This window comes from Carcharhinus amblyrhynchos, unplaced genomic scaffold (genome assembly GCF_965287045.1).
Source record: "Carcharhinus amblyrhynchos unplaced genomic scaffold, sCarAmb.v2.hapA scaffold_38, whole genome shotgun sequence".
In the NCBI taxonomy this organism is placed as follows: Eukaryota; Metazoa; Chordata; class Chondrichthyes; order Carcharhiniformes; family Carcharhinidae; genus Carcharhinus; species Carcharhinus amblyrhynchos.
Window position 1 is genome coordinate 8,171,162 of NW_027649779.1, and position 18,088 is coordinate 8,189,249.

The window sequence follows — 18,088 nt, forward strand, 5'->3', positions numbered from 1 at the left end:
GTCACAATCTACGCAAACAATAGATGTGTTGATGAAGGAATGAATGACATTTGAATGAATGAAGTTTGGATGAATAATGTATTGATAGATGGCCTTGAAAGATGCTATTTTACATTCCCATATTTGTACTTGATTATTTTATAAACTGAACCAGCTCCTTAATTCCATTTCTGCCCATCTAATACCTCCAATTCTTCCAGAGTGTCTGGATGAAATCCATCCCGAATTTATCCAGAGTTAGCAAGTTAATCCTCACGAAGAGAGGGACGAGATATTCCTGAGGCTCGGATGGTTCATTTCTTTGCTGATGTTGGATCTTCATATCCAAGGTTGAAAGAGCCAACATGATTACTTTGAAGCGGGAGGATTGTAATATTTGAATAATGTCGTTCTTTTACATACAACAATTCACTCAACATGTGCTCACCCAAATTACTGAAGGTAAGAGGGTGAAAAATGCATAAGGTTGCAACAGAAGTATTGTGGGGCTCATTGGGCAACAAGAACTGAGTCATTACTTCCCAAAACAGTGTAATAATGAATCGGGATTTAAATATTCATTAACTTCACATGAATTTTCATTCACATCATCCATATGAAGCAAGACTTGGAAAACATTCAGTCTTTGGACAATGAATGGCAAGAAACACTAATGCTGCATAACTGGCACGCAGTGGTCCTCTCCAGTACGGGACACTCCAACGATCTTCCTTTGACACTACGTAGCATGACTATCACAGAGTTTCTCATTTTCAACATCCTGGGCATTATGCTTGGTGAAAATCTGATCTGGAACAGGCATTTAAATCATGTGATTAGAAGAACAGGTCGGATGCCAGGAGTTTTGCGGGGAGCCCTCACTTGCTGAATTCTCGAACCCAATCCATCACCTACAAGGCAAAAGTGAGGAGTATGAACAAAGAACAAAGAACAGTACAGCACACAGGCTCTTCTTCCTACCAAATCTGTTCCAACAGAAATTATTGAATCGTGTCTACTTGCCTGACTTGTGCCACTCAAAAAGCTCAATGCTGTTCGGGAAAAAGTAACTGTCTGGAAGAACACCCCACCCGCCAGCTTCCCAAAACATTCTCAAAGGAAATTATGGTTTGGCAATAAAAGTTGATATTGTCAGTGACGTCAAAATCTCATGAGGTAATGTTAAACAAATTATATCTCTGCTTATAGTCAACTCGCCCCTGACTCTGTCTGTGTTACACTCGGCTCTGCCGGATCACATTCCAGGAGGCCCTACCTAAGTTCTTTTTTCCCTGCACTCTGCTCAATATCAGCTGTGCATTTACAAGGCACAGGCCCTGTTAATATTATGATTTCTAAGTATGGCTGCAGTTAGCCATGTCTCTGCTAATCTGACAAGAGGTTGTGTCTTAATTCTTGCTACCTCAGAACATTTACCATTGTATACTAAAATAAAAACAATGTCTTCATGCATTATACATGATTCTGCCACTGTTATTTTCTAATAGTTCATTAGATTTTAATAATCCATATCCTTTTTTAGCTAATGCTGCACCACTCCATGTATTTGATTATTTAAGACTGTCATGCTTCAGTTTTAATGTACTTTGCAGTACCTCCTAATTATCCGAATCTCAGTGTGTAACAGTCTGGTTCCTGTATTAATAATTACTACAAATAAAGTGGGCTCTGTCTCAGTTTATATCAGTCAGGGTTCTGGATCAGAAATTATCACTAACACACTGGAATCTGTCTCAGTTTAAACCTGCCTCAATCCAGTACCAGTAATTATTACTACTGCACTTGGCTCCATCTCAGTTCATATAAATCTCGTTCTGGTGTCATTAATTAGTCAAAGCTATCTCAGTTCATGTCGCATAAGCTCCTGTATCGGTGAAACTATGCTAGACACTGTCTCAGTTTTATTTTCCTTCGACAATGTCATTTTTTTTAAAAATGTTTCTTTCATGGGATGTGGGTGTCATTTGAATTTGGCATTTAACCATCCCCACATGGCAGTCGGCACTAAATCATTTCTATTTTTGTTGGATCAGACCTCTGTTTATATTAAAATACAGTCTGGCTCTGTTAATACTCTGTTAGACCAGAACTCAGTTTATATCGCACTAGACATTTTCTCCGGATATGTGATACTTGATACTGATCCTGTATCTCTTTCACTGGACTGTATCAGTGAAAGATACAGCACTTAACTATTCCGCTATTTGAATTATGTCTGTATTACTACACGGTTCTGCAAGAAGAAGAGATAAAATGTTGGGATAAAAACAAAGCTATTAGGCAGGATCCAGAAATGGGCAGTATTGTATCGACAGTATTTGGTTGGTGCAGCCTTGGAGGGCTGACAGGCCTTTTCCTGTGCTGTAATTTTCTTTGTTTTTTGTTCTTTGTTAACAATGCATGCGACACAGGGCTTGGTATCCATTTTCAATGCAGTCAGCAGAAGTGGATTTCAAATGTCGCTTCTTCTTATCCAGTGTTCAAACTTCATAAAGTTTGCATTTCCAGAAGGATGCAGAGACATGTGTTCCCCCAACCACTGTCCTGATTACTGACATTGTTCAGTGCAGTGAAAACTGAGACCATGTCCAATACAATATAAATGTGGACATGGTCAATTGCAGACTGCATCTAGTTTAATGCAAACAGAGACAGGTCTGTATTGATATAAACAGAGGCAACGTGTCGCGTAATATGAACAGAAACATGGTAACGTATATTATAGAAAGGGGCAGCGTCTAATTTAGTATAAGCAAATAAATCATCCAGTGTAATACGAGTAGAGACAGGCAATACAATACTCTACGTGCAATATAAAAATAGTTATGGTCCTGTGAAAAATAAACAAAGGCATGGCCTCATAATATAAACTGGCAAAGGGCAATGTTACTATAATATAAAGAGACTGGTTCAATCCCCATGAAATTTGTGGAGACGGCCGACTCTCGCATCAAAAACGTACAGGACAAGAGTAACATGAGGTTAGCTGCAGAATGCAAATTTCCCTCTGCATTGCCAAATTAAACCCTCCCAAGGCAGGAATACCATGAGTTACATACAAAGTGAATCTCCCTCTTTTCTATCCAAATCAAACATTCCAAGAACAGTACTATCCAGAAAGGGAATGAAACTCCCTCTACAAAGTGTGCTCAAATAAAGTGAAGGCAGAAAGAGCATGAACTTTCTCCGGTGTAAAACTTCTTCTGCACTCTTCATTTATAGATTCGGGGTGGGGGGCGGGGGTGGGGGGGGCACAGATTTAAATTCGTGTTAGGTACAGGGACAAGAGCCGTCTACATTTTGCCATTAAACACACCCAGGTCAGGTATAATAAAGATGAGATCCGGATTAAATCTTCCTTGATAAAGTAATATCAAACATTCAAAAGGAAGGTACAGTGAGTTTAGATGCAGAGTAAATATTCCTCGACATTGTCCATTTAAATACTCCAAGGGCAGGGACAACAGGGGCTAAATATGAAAAAAAGATCATTTTTACTGCCACATCGAATCCTTACCACCACGTACAGCCGAGGTTAGATACAGAGAACAATGTATCAAACATTTCCAGTTCACAGAATGCTCCAGAGATCTTTTAGGGTAAAGCTCCTCCACAGATTCAAATTCATTGAACTAAATTCTTTTAGAAGTCTGTAACTCTGGCTGCGAGGACACATTGGGTAAACATTGACTTCATGTTGCGGAGTGGAGGCGACGAACCATTGAGGGGAGGTAAGACACTGAAACAGACAGGAGAAAGACAGAAAGATGAAACAGGAAATTTCAATGAATACAGTTGCCGTGACAATATATTTCGGGATATCAGGGATGTTTTTTTCCTTAATTCTGGACATAGATATCCTCATGGCGTTTTTCCTCATGTCATTTAAAATCGTAACTTTCAATAATATTTAAAAAACAATCGTTACTAAAATCCGTTGATTGATTTGCATGTTTGCTTCTATTTCTGTGCTGTGTTGGTGGGGAAAAAAATGTTGTGTTTTTGTCTGTCAACAATCTAATCTGGGATTTCCATCTGTGTATTTATTTACATAAACACCTCTCTGTTTACAGTGAAATGTTCATGGCAGCAAAGCCATAAGCCGTCACTTGTTGATCACTTTCAACTCAAAATAGCGTTTATTTTAAAAATATTAACAGTTGGTTCAAAATTAATAGGAACTATTTGAACTTCCATTACAGAAGATATTGTTTATTTTAAAGGCAATAATACATTCCAGTTCAGAATTTGTTCTGGAAGTGTTGACGTCACAATAAATAAACTGGCAGATATTCCACCGAATGTCAGGTTAAACGAGACAAGTTAAAACAAACAGATTTGATGTGTGAAATATCCAGGTAGACCGGGAACAAAGACTTTATGGTGGGATAATTGAGGAATAGTAGAGGACTTTGAAAACAATTTTTCATGGTGCTCTGCAAAACTATATACCAGTGATAAGAAACGCCTGTAGTAAAAGAGATAATCAGCCATGGTATCGAAGGAAATAAAGGAGGGTATCAAATTGAAAGAAAATGCATCCAAAGTGACTGCAAAATTAGACGCCAGCTTTTATACTCTATACCCCTCCCTATAAAGGCAAGCATACCATAAGCCTTCTTCGCCACATGTACTGCCACCTTCAAGGACTTCTGTACTAGCACCCCTAGATCCCTCTGCGTTTCTGTAGTCTTAATAGGCCTACCATTTATCGTATAACCCCCACACACCCATTATTTCTTCCAAAATGCATCACCTCGCATTTATCTGGATTAAATTCCAAATAAATGTGAGGTGATGCATTTTGGAAGAAATAATGTAGGGGGGAGTTATACGATAAATGGTAGGCCTATTAAGAGTATAGAAACGCAGAGGGACCTAGGGGTGCAAGTACATAATTCTTGAAGGTGGTGGTACGGGTGGAGAAGGTGGCGAAGAAGGCTTATAGTATGATTGCCTTTATATGAAGGGGTATAGAGTATAAAAGCTGGTGTCTAATATTGCAATTATATAGAACGTTGGCTAGACTGCATTTAGAGAACTGCATCCAGTCCTGGTCGCCTGACTACCGGAAGGACGTGGAGGCCCTAGAGAGAGTGCAGAGGAGGTTTACCAGGATGCTGCCTGGTATGGAAAGACTGAGCTATGAGGAGAGATTGGGCGAACTGGGGCTGTTCTCCTTAGAAAGACGGAGAATGAGGGGAGAACTAATAGAGGTGTATAATAGAGGGTATAGATAAAGTGAACAGAGGTAAGCTTTTTCCTAGTTGGATACAATAATTACGAGTGGCCACGGGCTTAGGGTGAGGGGGGGGGGGGGGGGGGGGGGTGGGGGTGGGGGGGGGGTGGGGGGGCGAGGGAGGAAGTGTTAGGTTTTTTAGGTAGTATTAAAACTGACAAATCTCCGGGGCCTGATGGCATTTATCCCAGGCTGCTTAGGGAGACAAGAGATGAAATTGCTGGGCCTCTGACGCAAATCTTTGTCTCTTCTTTGGACACAGGTGAGGTCCCAGAGGACTGGAGGATAGCGAACGTGGTACGATTGTTTAAAAAGGGTAGTAGGGATAACCCGGGTAATTATAGGCCTGTGAGTTTGACGTCAGTGGTAGGGAAGTTGTTGGAAAGGATTCTTAGAGATAGGATGCTTACGCATTTAGAGTGTGGTAATTTGATTAGTGATAGGCAGCATGGCTTTGTAAAGGGGAGGTTGTGCCTTACGAATCTGTTAGAATTTTTTGAAGAGGTGACAAAAATGGTCGACAAACGAAGAGCCGTTGATGTCGTCTATATGTATTTCAGTAAGGCGTTTGACAAAGTCCCTCAAGGTAGGTTGGTGGAAAAGGTTAAGACTCATGGGATACAAGGATAGGTGTCTAGATGGATTGCAAACTCGATTGGTAACAGGACATTGAGAGTCGTAGTGGAAGGGTCGTTTTCTAACTGGAGGACTGTAACTAGTGGTGTGCCACAGGACTCAGTACTGGGACCTTTGCTATTTGTATTATATATAAATGACTTGGAAGAGGGAGTAAGTGGTGCGGTCAGCAAGTTTGCAGATGACACGAAGATAGCTGGACTTGCTAGTAGCAAGTAGCAGTGTCAGGCAATACAGCAGGATATAGATAGGCTGGTATATTGGACAGAGATATGGCAGATGGAATTTAATCCAGATAAATGCAAGGTGATGCATTTTGGAAGAAGTAATGTATGGGGGAGTTACACGATAAATGGTAGGCCTATTAAGAGTATAGAAACGCAGAGGGACCTAGGGGTTCAAGTACACAAGTCATTGAAGGTGGCAGTACAGGTGGAGAAGGTTGCGAAGAAGGCCTATGGTATGCTTGCCTTTATAGGAAGGGGTATAGAGTATAAAAGCTGGCATCTAATGTTGCAGTTGTAAAGGACGTTGGTTAGACCGCATTTGGAGTACTGTGTCCAGTTCTGGTCGACTTACTACTGGAAGGACGTAGAGACCATGGAGACAGTGCAGAGGAGGTTTGCCAAGTTGCTGCCTGGTACGGAAGGACTGAGCTATGAGGAGAGATTGGGCAAATTGGGGCTGCTCTCCTTAGAAAGGCGGAGAATGAGGAGAGATCAAATAGCGGTGTATAAGATTATTAAGGGTATAGATAGAGTGAAGTGGTAAGCTTTTTCCTAGGTTGGATGCAAAAAAATTACGAGGGGCCACGGGCTTAGGGTGAGGGGGGGCGAGGTATAATTCGGATGTTAGAGGGAGGTTTTTCACACAGAGGGTTGTGGGGGCCTGGAATGCACTGTCAAGTAGGGTGGTGGAGGCAGGCACGCTAGGGTTGTTTAAGACTTACCTGGATAGGCACATGAGTGAACGGCTTAAACTGACACAAGTCATTTATGAAACACTCTCATGTCGTTTCTCTTCCTGTTTCTGTCGCTGCCTCTCATCCCGCTATCTCTGGCAGTCCAGTTCCAAGTGTCAATTAGATGCTTGATACAGACACAGACAGCTGGTGAACTCGAGCTTCGCCTGGAAAGCAGGAGAACTGAATGCAAGGCACACAATATTGAGAGGAGATGGAGTGTAGAGATGACAGTACAAAGGGACAAAAATATCTCATCTTCCTGATCCAGCCACCGATTATAGGAATGTGCACAGTAAGAATTACCCACTGTCACACTCTCCTTCCAGCTTTGAGCACGGATTTAAGTTTTAAAGTATTTGAAGTCTTGCTACAGTGATTCAGGGCTTTGTTGAGACCACATTTGGAATAGTGTATGCAAATTGTATCACCGCATTTTAGACAGAATAAAAACATAAGAACATATGAACATAAGAAATAGGAGCAGGAGTAGGCCATCTAGCCCTTCGAGCCTGCCCCGCCATTCAATAATATCATGGCTGATCTGAAGTGGATCAGTTCCACTTTCCCGCTTTCTCCCCATAACCCTTAATTCCCTTGTCTGTCAGAAACCTATCTACCCGTGTCTTAAATATATTCAGCGAGGCAGCCTCCACCACTTCAACGGGCAGAGAATTCCAGAGATTCACCACCCTTTGAGTGAAGAATTTCCTCTTCAACTCCGATCTAAACTGCAGCCCCCCCCCCCACCCCCAACCCCGCTTATTTTGAGGCTGTGCCCTCTAGTTCTGCTATCCTATGTAAGCGGGAAGAATCTCTCTACCTCAACCCTATCTAGCTCCTTCATTATCTTATCTGTCTCTATAAGATCCCCCCTCAGCCTCCTAAATTCCAACGAGTACAGACACAGTCTATTCAATCTCTCCTCATAGGCTAGCCCCTTCATCTCCAGTAGCAGCCGAGTGAACCTCCTCTGCACTCCCTCCAAGGCCAATATATCCTTTCGCAAATGTGGCGACCAAAACTGCGCACAGTACTCCAGTTGCGGCCTCACCAGTGCCCTGTCCAGTTGCAGCAAGACCTCCCTACTTTTATATTCAATCCCCCTCGCTATGAAGGCCAACATTCCATTCGCTTTCTTGAACACGTGCAGCACCTGCAGACTAGGTTTTTCCGACTCATGCACAAGGACCCCCGGGTCCCTCTGCACAGTAGCATGCTGTACCTTTTCGCCTTTAAAATATTAATCCCTCCTACTATTATTTCTACCAAAGTGGATAACCTCACATTTGCTAACATTATACTCCATCTGCCAGGTCCTCGCCCACTCACTGAGCCTATCCAGATCTCTCTGCAGACTTTCCACACCCTCCACGCAATTTGCTTTTCCACTCATCTTCGTGTCATCAGCAAATTTCATTACCCTACACTCAGCCCTCTCCTCCAGATCACCTATGTAAATGGTAAACAGTTGAGGCCCCAGCACCAATCCCTGCGGCACTCCACTCGACACTAACTGCCAACTTTAGATTTGTGCACCTTCCACAGATGGGGATGTGGTATGATATTTATGAGTGTGAATTCTTGATACATTAATATCAGAGATCATACTGGACAACGACCTTTTTTACAGTAAATGTGACAGATGGAATTGAAATCTTCATGGTTTATATTGCATGAAGCAGGCACTGCCTGAATGAATGCTACACTGCACCATGTGCCTGTATACATACATAAAATAATGGACCCTGACTGTGATTCTAATATATTATATTAGGTGGCATCCTGTTTAAACTCATATTGCACCAGTGCATGTGATTTACTACTTCAAAATCAAAGCAGGTCCTTTATTCCAACTGCATCAGTATAAAGGGCTATAAGACAATAAGACATAATATATATGGGCAGAATTAGGCCACTCGGTCCATCGAGTCTGCTCCGCTGTTCAATCATGGCTGATATTTTTTTCTGATCCCCATTCTCTTGCCTTTTCCCCATAACCCCTGATCCTCTTATTAATCACAAACCCATCTAACTCTGTCCTAAAACATCTAATGACCGGACTTCCACAGCCTTCTGCGACAAGAGATCCACAGATTCACCTCACTCCAGCTGAACAAATTCTTCCTCATCTCTGTTTTAAAGAATTGTCCCTTTAGTCTGAGGTTCTGCCCTCTGGTTCCAGTTGTTCCTATTAGTGGAAAAATCCTCTCCACGCCCACTCTATAAAGACTTCGCAGTATCCTGAAAGCTTCAATAAGATACCCCCCTCATTCTTCTAAACTCCAATGAGTACATATCCTGAGGACTCATCCTTTCCTCATACAGCAAGCTCTTCATTCCAGGAATCATTCTTGTGAACCTCCACTAGACCCTTTCAAAGGCCAATACAGAAACAAAAGTTCCCCTCCAAGCGGCTCACCATCCTCACTTGGAAATATATCGCCCCCGTTCCTTCACAATCGCTGAGTCAAAATCCTTCAATATTCTCCGTAACAGCATTGTGGGTCTACCCATGGATCACGTACAAAGAACAAAGAACAACACAGAACGGGAAACAGGCCCTTCCGCCCAACAAGCCCGCGCCGCCATTCTAACATTATGAGCCCCCCCGCCGCCCCCCCCCCCCCCAACCCATGACCCATATCTATGCTTATGACTTCCCACATTGAGGGAAGACTAATTTCGGGACAATTTGTTACACCAATCAGCTTAACAGCACGTCTTTGGGAGGTGGGAGGAAACCGGAGCACCCGGAGGATACCCACGCAAGCACGGGGAGAATGCACAAACTCCGGCAGACACTGGCCCAAATCCACGTATCTGCACAGCAAACAGTGATAGTCACTGAGCTGTCGTCTTGCCCGGCATCTGGTCCAGTTTAAGCGTACACTAACGGCATGAAATACTCGGCTACTCTCGAAACAACCAAGAGCAGCCGTCTTACGACCCATCGCGGGTATGCTCCTTGTCGGACAACAAGGCGGACCGAAGCACCTGTGGATTAAAAGAGAAAAACATCAATACCATGCACATCCTTATACACACATTCAAGGGAATCTCCCGAAGCTCAAAAGTAAAGCAAGTGAGCCAGAAAATATGTTGGAAGGTACATAGGAATCAATTGATTCCCAGGGACGTCCCAACCTTATTTAAAACGGTGTCCTATATCCCTCCATCTCCATCCCGCTCATGTGTCTATCTAAGTAACTCCTAAACAACTCCAGCGTGCTTGCCTCCACCACCTTGCTTGGCAGAGCATTCCATATCCCCACTACCCTCTGTATGAAAAATCTCCCTCCAACATCCGAATTATACCTCGCCCCCGTCACCCTAAGCCCGTGGCCCCTCGTAATGCTGCGATTCAAGAAGGCAACTCACCATCACCTTCTCAAGAGCAACTAGGTATGGGGAACAAATGCTGACCAGCCAGCGACTCCCATGTCCGAAGCAAAAGCAGGCCATTCAATTCGACCATGGCTGATCTGGGCCAAATTCTATGTGCCTACCCTTGACCCACATCCCTTTATACTCCTGTTCAGCAAAAGTCGACCTCAGACATAAATCTAATAGTTGAACCAGCACCCAATCGCCTTTGAGGGAGAGAGTTCCAAAAGTCCACCACTATCTGTGTGTAGAAATGCTTTCGATCAACTCTCCTGAACGGCTTGCTCCTATTTAAAAAAAAAGGTCCTTTATCCTAGAGCCTTAAACTTTTGAGAAAAAAAAATCTCTATCCGCCCTGTCCTACCCCGTAAAAATTTTGTAGATTTCTGTCAGAACACCCCTCATTCTTCGAATTTGAAAGAAAAAGTCCCAATTTGTCTCATTTCTCCTCACAACTTAAACCCTGAAGAGTAGGTGCAATTCTTGTGAACCTGTGTTCAACTCCTTCTAGTGTCAAAATGTTTCCAAAGGTGTGGTGTCCATACCTGCACCCAATACGCTAGGTGGGGTCTAACTAGGATCTTGTACAATTGCAGCATAACACCTGAATCCCTACACTCCAGTCCTTTAGATACAGAGGCCAAAATTCCGTCGGCCTCCTTGACTATTTTCTGCGTCAGTTCGTGGCATTATAAGAAGCCATGCACCTGAAACCCCAAATCTCGTTGGCCATCCACTAAATTTAACATTCTGAAAAATAACTTGATCTATCGTTTGGATATTTGAATTTTTGCGCCATTATCTAAGCAGTTATGAATATTGTCAATAATTGAGACTCCAAGACAGACTACTGCAGGACACCACTTAACTTGCATATTCAGCAACATCTATAATTCGTCGCACCTTAGATCCGTGCACCTTCCACAGATGGGGATGTGGTATTATAGTTATGGGTTTGTATTCTTGATACATTAATATCATAGATAATACCTGACAGCGACCTTTTTTACAGGAACTGCAACAGATGGAACTGACATCTTGATGGTTTATATTGCATAAAGCAGGCACTGCCTCAATGAATGCTACACTGCACCATGGGCCTATATACATATATAAAATAATGGACCCTGACTGTGATTATAACATATTATATTATGTGGCATCCTGTTGAAACTCATATTGCACCAGTGCATGTCAATGTATACCTCACACAATCACACTGATTCGTATTTTTACAGGTAGGGTCGAACTTTGCAGTTCTGCCACATGCAATCCTGAATGGTGCTGGATAGTTGAAAAAAAAACGCAGCAGGAGCCTCAAATTAACCCCCCATTCTTAATGATGGGATATCCCAGCAAAAGGGAGAAGAAACAAGACTGAAACAATTGCTACCATCTTCAACCAGAAGGGCCGAGAGGATGTATCATCTCGGGCTCCTGTGATGCCCCAAGCATCACAGATTCCAGTCTCCAAGGAGTTCAATTCATTCAACATGATATCATGGAGCATAAGAACAGGAGTGGACCATTCAGCCTCTGGAGCCCACTCCGCCACGTAATCTGATCATAACTGATCTGTGGCCCAACCCTGTACTGAAGTCGATGGACAGTCCAAAGGTTATGGGTCTTGACAGTATTTCAGGAATAATAATAATGATTTGTGCTCTGGAGCCAGCTGTGCTCCAGCCAATCTATTCAAGTATAGCTACATCACGTTCTCAAACAGAACATTGTGGAAATTGGCAGACATGCCCTGTTGCAAAAGGCAGGACAAATCCAACCTGACCAACTACCGCCCAATGCTTCCACACTCGATCGACGTAATCGGAAGTATGAAGGATCAGCCAAAAAGTAATAATAATAATAATAACAACATTACTGCTACAGTTACAAATACAAATAATTTGCTCAGTGATGCTCTGTTTTGATCCCACTAGGAGTACTCAGTTCTAGAAATCTTTGAATCTTAGTCCAAATATAGTGGAAATAGCTGATGTGATGATATGAGTTGAGAGTGCCTGCCCTCCACAACAACACAACACTTGACTGGTTGTGGCATCAAGAAGTCGAGCAAAGCCGCAGCCAATGGGGATCTGTGGAAAAGAAAGAAAAAACATTCCACTGGCTTCAGTCACAGCAAGTTCAGTGTAAGATAGTTGTGGTTGTTGAAAGCCAATCACCTCAGTCACAGAACATTGCTGAAGGAACTCCGCAGGCTGGGGTCCTCGGCCTAATGTTGTCACTTCAATACAAGCTCAGAAGTGGGATGTTCACTGATGTTTACACAATGTTCAGCACATTTACGACTCCTCAGATACTGAACAGTCTGTGCCCATAAGCAGCGAGAATTAGAAAGCATTCAGGCTTTGGTTGTAATGTGCCAAGTGACATTCACGCCGCCCAAGTGGTAAGGGATGACCTTTTCAATAAGAGAGACTCCAAACATCTCCGTGTGTCATTAAATTGAATGACTACAGCTGAAACCCCACTATCATCATTCTGGGAATTACCATTGATGAAAAAGTGAACTGGGGCAACCATGTAAATAATATTGCAACAAGAGCAGGTCAGAGATTGGGAAATGTGCGTGGAGTAACTCACCTCCTGACTTCCCAAGCCCTATCCATCATATTCAGGGCAAAAGTCAGCATTGTGAGTTAATGTTCTCCACTCTCCTGACGTATGACCCTGAAGCAACACACAAGTTCGACACCAGCAAGTAAAAAGCAGCCGGCTCAATGAACGTCCACCACCACATTAAACATACACTTTCTGCATCACAGATGTACAAATCTGGCCGTGTGAACAATATACAACTGGTATAGCAGCAACATAATCTTTCAATTGCATCTTCACAACACATTAACTTTGATACTTAAAAGGACAAGGGCAATAGGTGCAAAAGAACACAAATACCCTGCAGGTCTCCATAAAACCCACACTTGACTTGGAACTATATCATTATATTTCAATGTCCATGGATGAAAATCCTGTAACCCCCTTCTTATCTGCACTGTGAGTATATTTACTTACACCACATATTTAACCGACTCATGCTGGGACACTAAGGACAATTTAGCTTGGTCAACCAATCTTAATCGCACATCATTGGACTGTGGGAGGAAACTGGAGCAACACAAGGAGACCCACAAAGACATTTAGAGAATTTTGGCTCCTGGCTCCAGAACGTTACTTCAAGCTTCTGGAATACTAGCTTGAAAATGATAATGTTGCTATATTACTCATTAGACTGAAATATCATCACATCTCATAATGGAATAACTGAACATTCAGCACTGCTTCACATGTTGGATCGTGAGCTCAATCATCTGTTACTGGAATTGAAAACATTACCATTTGATTCGAAACTGATGTTGATTCAACTGAGAGAAGGCTGTTAATTGATCACAATTTGAGTTTTGCCATTATGACATTTAGTTCAGTGCATCTAAATTCTGAGATCTGTATCCAATATTACACTAGTGCGTTTAATTGTCAGAAGCACGTCTTCTGCTAGCCTTGAATCTTTCTGACAAGATGGCAATGATTAATGGGAATCCTTTTAAAATTCCATTAATTCCTACAATGACATCGGGAAACAAACGAGGCAGAAGGTCTTACAGAGCTTGATGTTAATCATGCATGAGCTGCATTATCAGAACAGCTGAAAGCTGAGATCATTTCCTCATGGAACCGAACAGTTTATGGAGACTTAGTGCAACATTTCAAAGCTATGAACGGGAATGTTTTACCCATTAAGGAAAATATATTATCCACTGGCAAGTAGGCCCGTGTACAGAAGACTCTGCTTTATTAATTATGAATTAACTGAACCATCCCTCTGATTACATTACACCAGTCCATACTTCGATTTATGCTGTACCAGACCCAATATTGAATTATATGACAGTAGACGCTATCTGGAGTGTTATTAGTGTACTTGTCCAATTCTCTCTCTCTCTCTCTCTCTCTCTGTCTTTCTCCTTGCTCAGTCAACATCGCAGTTCATCCTCTCTGATTCATAACGTTAGATCAGATATCGTTACTATTGAATTAGGCTATGATTCCGTGGAAGACATGGTTGACTTTTTTTTTATTTGTTTCCAGAGTAGGACAATGTATATGCATATATTTCACTAAACACTGACTTCAGATTTATCAGCTGCAACTCCTTCAGTTAATACTGCATTTACCATGTTAATACTTCATCTTGCACAGGAATTATCTCAGTTCTGACTGTACGAGACCATGTCTCTTTTTTTCTTTCTTTCAGCACTGTATCTGTGTATATCACACAATTGAAGCTTAATTAATTAATGCACTGGACCTTGTTTCTATAAGGGCTACAATTAACCCTGTCTCAATTATTACTGTACTTGACAATATTCAGTGCAATAACACATTTGGTGCAGTCTTGTACCGTAATGCACTTGGTTATGTCTCTTTATATACTGCATTTATTTCATCTGAATCATTTGAATCATTGTTGCCATCGACCTTGAATCTAATTACAGTAAATTATTCGCCGCTTCATTTACTAATACATGAAAACATGCCGTGATAAATGTTACAAATCATCATTTCTGAGCTGATGTTGCTTAGTCAAGAGTCCACTTACATTAAATAAGATTCCATCTCGGATATTATTGTGCTCCGCTCCATGAATGCATCCGTGCGTTACTTTGTATTACACTGAGTCCTCATAATAAAGCTGGCACTATTTCAATATTTGTTTTTTCTATAAAATACGTCTGGTAGTTGGAATGAAAGAAAGAGTGAGTGAGAAGAATAGATGCATGTTAACTTAAAAAAATGCAATATAATTATGTGGATGAAAGGAGTTCATTAGTTATTGTTACTAACTAATAGTTGCCTCGTATAGTAGCTAATTGCTCTCGTATTGTGTGTAATATTTTCGTGAAAACTTGGGATGAATCTTGTAACATCTTCTTGTTCAAAGGAGATTGAAGAACAGATTAAACATATGCCACGATGCATTAAGGGGCAATTCAGCATGGTCACTCCAATTAACCTTTACACTTTGAACTGTAGGAGGAAAGTGGTAACCCTCAGGAAACCCCCCCACACACACGGGGTGAAGATGCACACATCACACAGGCAGTTACCCAAGGCCGAAACTGAACCTGTTTCAGCAAACCTGTGAGGTAGCAGTCCTAACCACTGTGCAAATAACTTCAGTTACGTTTAAACATGCTATGGGCAACTTATTCAGTATTTAGTTACACATTCTATGTCTCATTCAATACCCAAAGTTAGTGAATTGCCCTGGACGCTCTAGAATGGGATGTACAGCTGGCCATTCCGCTGCCAAAGCAATGCATCTTTTAAATGACTCACTGAACGTCTCTCCTGTCTTTCTCTGTCTCAGACTGCAACTAAATCAGATAACTTCTCTTTGCTCTGTCAGTATCCATTAATTCACTTAAACAAGTATCTAGGAACCGATCTGGCTCTGAGTTGGGGAAAACCAAGTTCATTTTTTTTTTGTTTACGGCACCTTGTGACTGAAAAGATGAAAATTCAATGCCGGAAACAGGCCACTTCACTCACTTAATCTCTCTCGTCAATTTCTGTCACACAGCACATAAAACACTGAAAGTTTCTATTTTAGAACACATCCGAAGAAAAATAAATATTGTTTTAATTGTCCCTCTTTTCTATTAATGATAATCTTCAGTCCATCTTCCCTTCAATCAATCTTTGTAAACCCCAAATATGACCATTTTCTTCAATCATTAATATGGGAATGGGGGTGACTGTAATGCTGAGACCGGCAGCAATCTGTGTGGTTGTTCTTGATGCTTTAAGAGTGAGTTCATCCTCACAGGCAGGGAGACTGTTCACGGTGATAACATCAAACTGGCCTCGGTTGTTTCATTCTCAGGTAACACAACTTCCTGTTTCATGCTGCCAGTTCCAAACCGCACATCTCACTTCTGAGCAGAAAATAAATCCAGAGACCACAATCTGGTCAGAACATCTGTCAATGCGGCCTATATCTGCCCACAGAGTCAGGGCAGAGTCACACAGATCACATTGCGGTTACATTTACAAATGAGTCTGTTGTGATCTGTTCGGAGTTTCCATTCCCGGATATAACTGGATGGTCTGTGGATCAGTCACTGAACTCCCCCGGGTTCCGTGGAAGAAGAAAATGATAGCTGTTATGTTGCATTGTTTGATCATTTTCTCTCCATCTGCTACTTGTTTTTTGTTCCTCAGCTTTTATCTGTTAGCACCCCGTTTTTCTTTCTCCTAACTCTATCGGTGTCGCTCTCTACTCCTTGTCAGTCTTTTGAACACTTTTATTAGTATTCAAAATCATGGAGCTCTGAGTGGGTTAATTAAAGAGAGAGTATTTCAATTGGGAGGACGGTCAGCAACCCATGGGCACAGATTTATTTTACTGAGCAGAGAGACAGAAATGGGATTGTTTACTTTTAAAGAAGATTTGTTATGAACTGGAATGAACAGCTTGAAAGGCTGATCGAACCTGATTTCACAGTAACTTTGGAAAATAAATTAGTTATTCCCTTCATGAGGTTAAAATTTGAGAAAGAGACCATTTTGATGGTTCGTCTATATAATTGTCCTCGCATTCGCTTTGTTCCTCTCCATTTTGACAACAATTGAGTGTGTGTGTGTGTATGTGTGTGTGTGTGTGTGTGCGTATGTGTGTGTGTCAGCATCTGTTAGGAGGCAAGAGAGCTGACGTTTCGAGCCCACATCAGCCTCTGTCAAAACTGGGAGGATTGGAATTGTTCCAATAGAGAATACAAACGGGAACACAGGCTGAATGGCTGTCTGCCGATATAAACAGCACGATTGCAAACATTAAGACTGCAGTCCCGGCCCAGGGGATAGATTGGGGTTTCCTAACTGAGGCACAAATCTTCCCATCATTCCTCATTGTGAGGCATTTTCACTGAAAGTTATTGGAAATGAAGCAATGGGTACAGAGATGATCAACTCATTGCAAATCTCTCACATCAGCGGCACCGAGGATCCAGTGATCAGGATCGGCACAGTGACGCCGTTTCAATTCCCAGTCACGGAATCAATAACTTTTTTTTTGTTCAATTTTTCATTTAATGAAAAAAAAAGGCCTCACAGCATTTGTGAAGGGTGCAACATCTCAACCTTCCGGCTGGATGAATTTGCATCGGAGCTGGAAAAGTCAGAAATGTAACACTGAAGATAAACTCTGAAGAATCACATGACACGCACAACATACATGTCATACACACACAACACACATGTTAAATCATGTCACTTTCAAATTGCATCGTTTAAATTCCTGCTCTCCACTTCTGACTTTCCCACATTGATCAAAAATCTCCGACCTCAAACTCATCCTGTTCCTCAATCGACTGATAATGTTACACGCACCGCCATCAGTAAGAGCATTTGGCTCCATAGCTCAGTGGTTAGAGCACTGGTCTTGTAAACCAGTGGTCGTGAGTTCAATTCTCGCTGGGGCCTTCAGGCCAAGTTTAGCTAGCAGAAGCTGTAGAGAAAAGACAGTACTGGTAAGACCAAACACAGTGCTCTATGTCGGGAGGGGCAGATCGGGTGCAACTTGGGAAAAGAGAACAGTTATGATGCTTCGTGAAAGAACAGAACATATTTGACGAACCTTTTTTAAGGGACTGACCCCTGATTTCACAATTAGAGAATGCAGGGTGAACCCACCAGACTAATTAAAATTTGCAAATGTATGAATACTAGAATTTTTCCCTCAGTCTGCAATAAAAATGGATTGAAAAAAAAACATTCCGCCCAGTTTCATGCCATGGGACTCGGACGGGATAACTGTTGTAATTGGCTGAACACTTCCCTGGTGT

General features: G+C 41.9%; 1 non-coding gene across 1 annotated transcript; it reads left to right on the forward strand.

Annotated features, from left to right (window-relative positions):
- The first annotated feature begins 17,653 nt into the window (after window positions 1–17,653).
- trnat-ugu (transfer RNA threonine (anticodon UGU)) lies at window positions 17,654–17,726 on the forward strand. Its single transcript has one exon. It is a non-coding gene; the product is annotated as a tRNA-Thr (tRNA).
- Window positions 17,727–18,088: the final 362 nt, after the last annotated feature.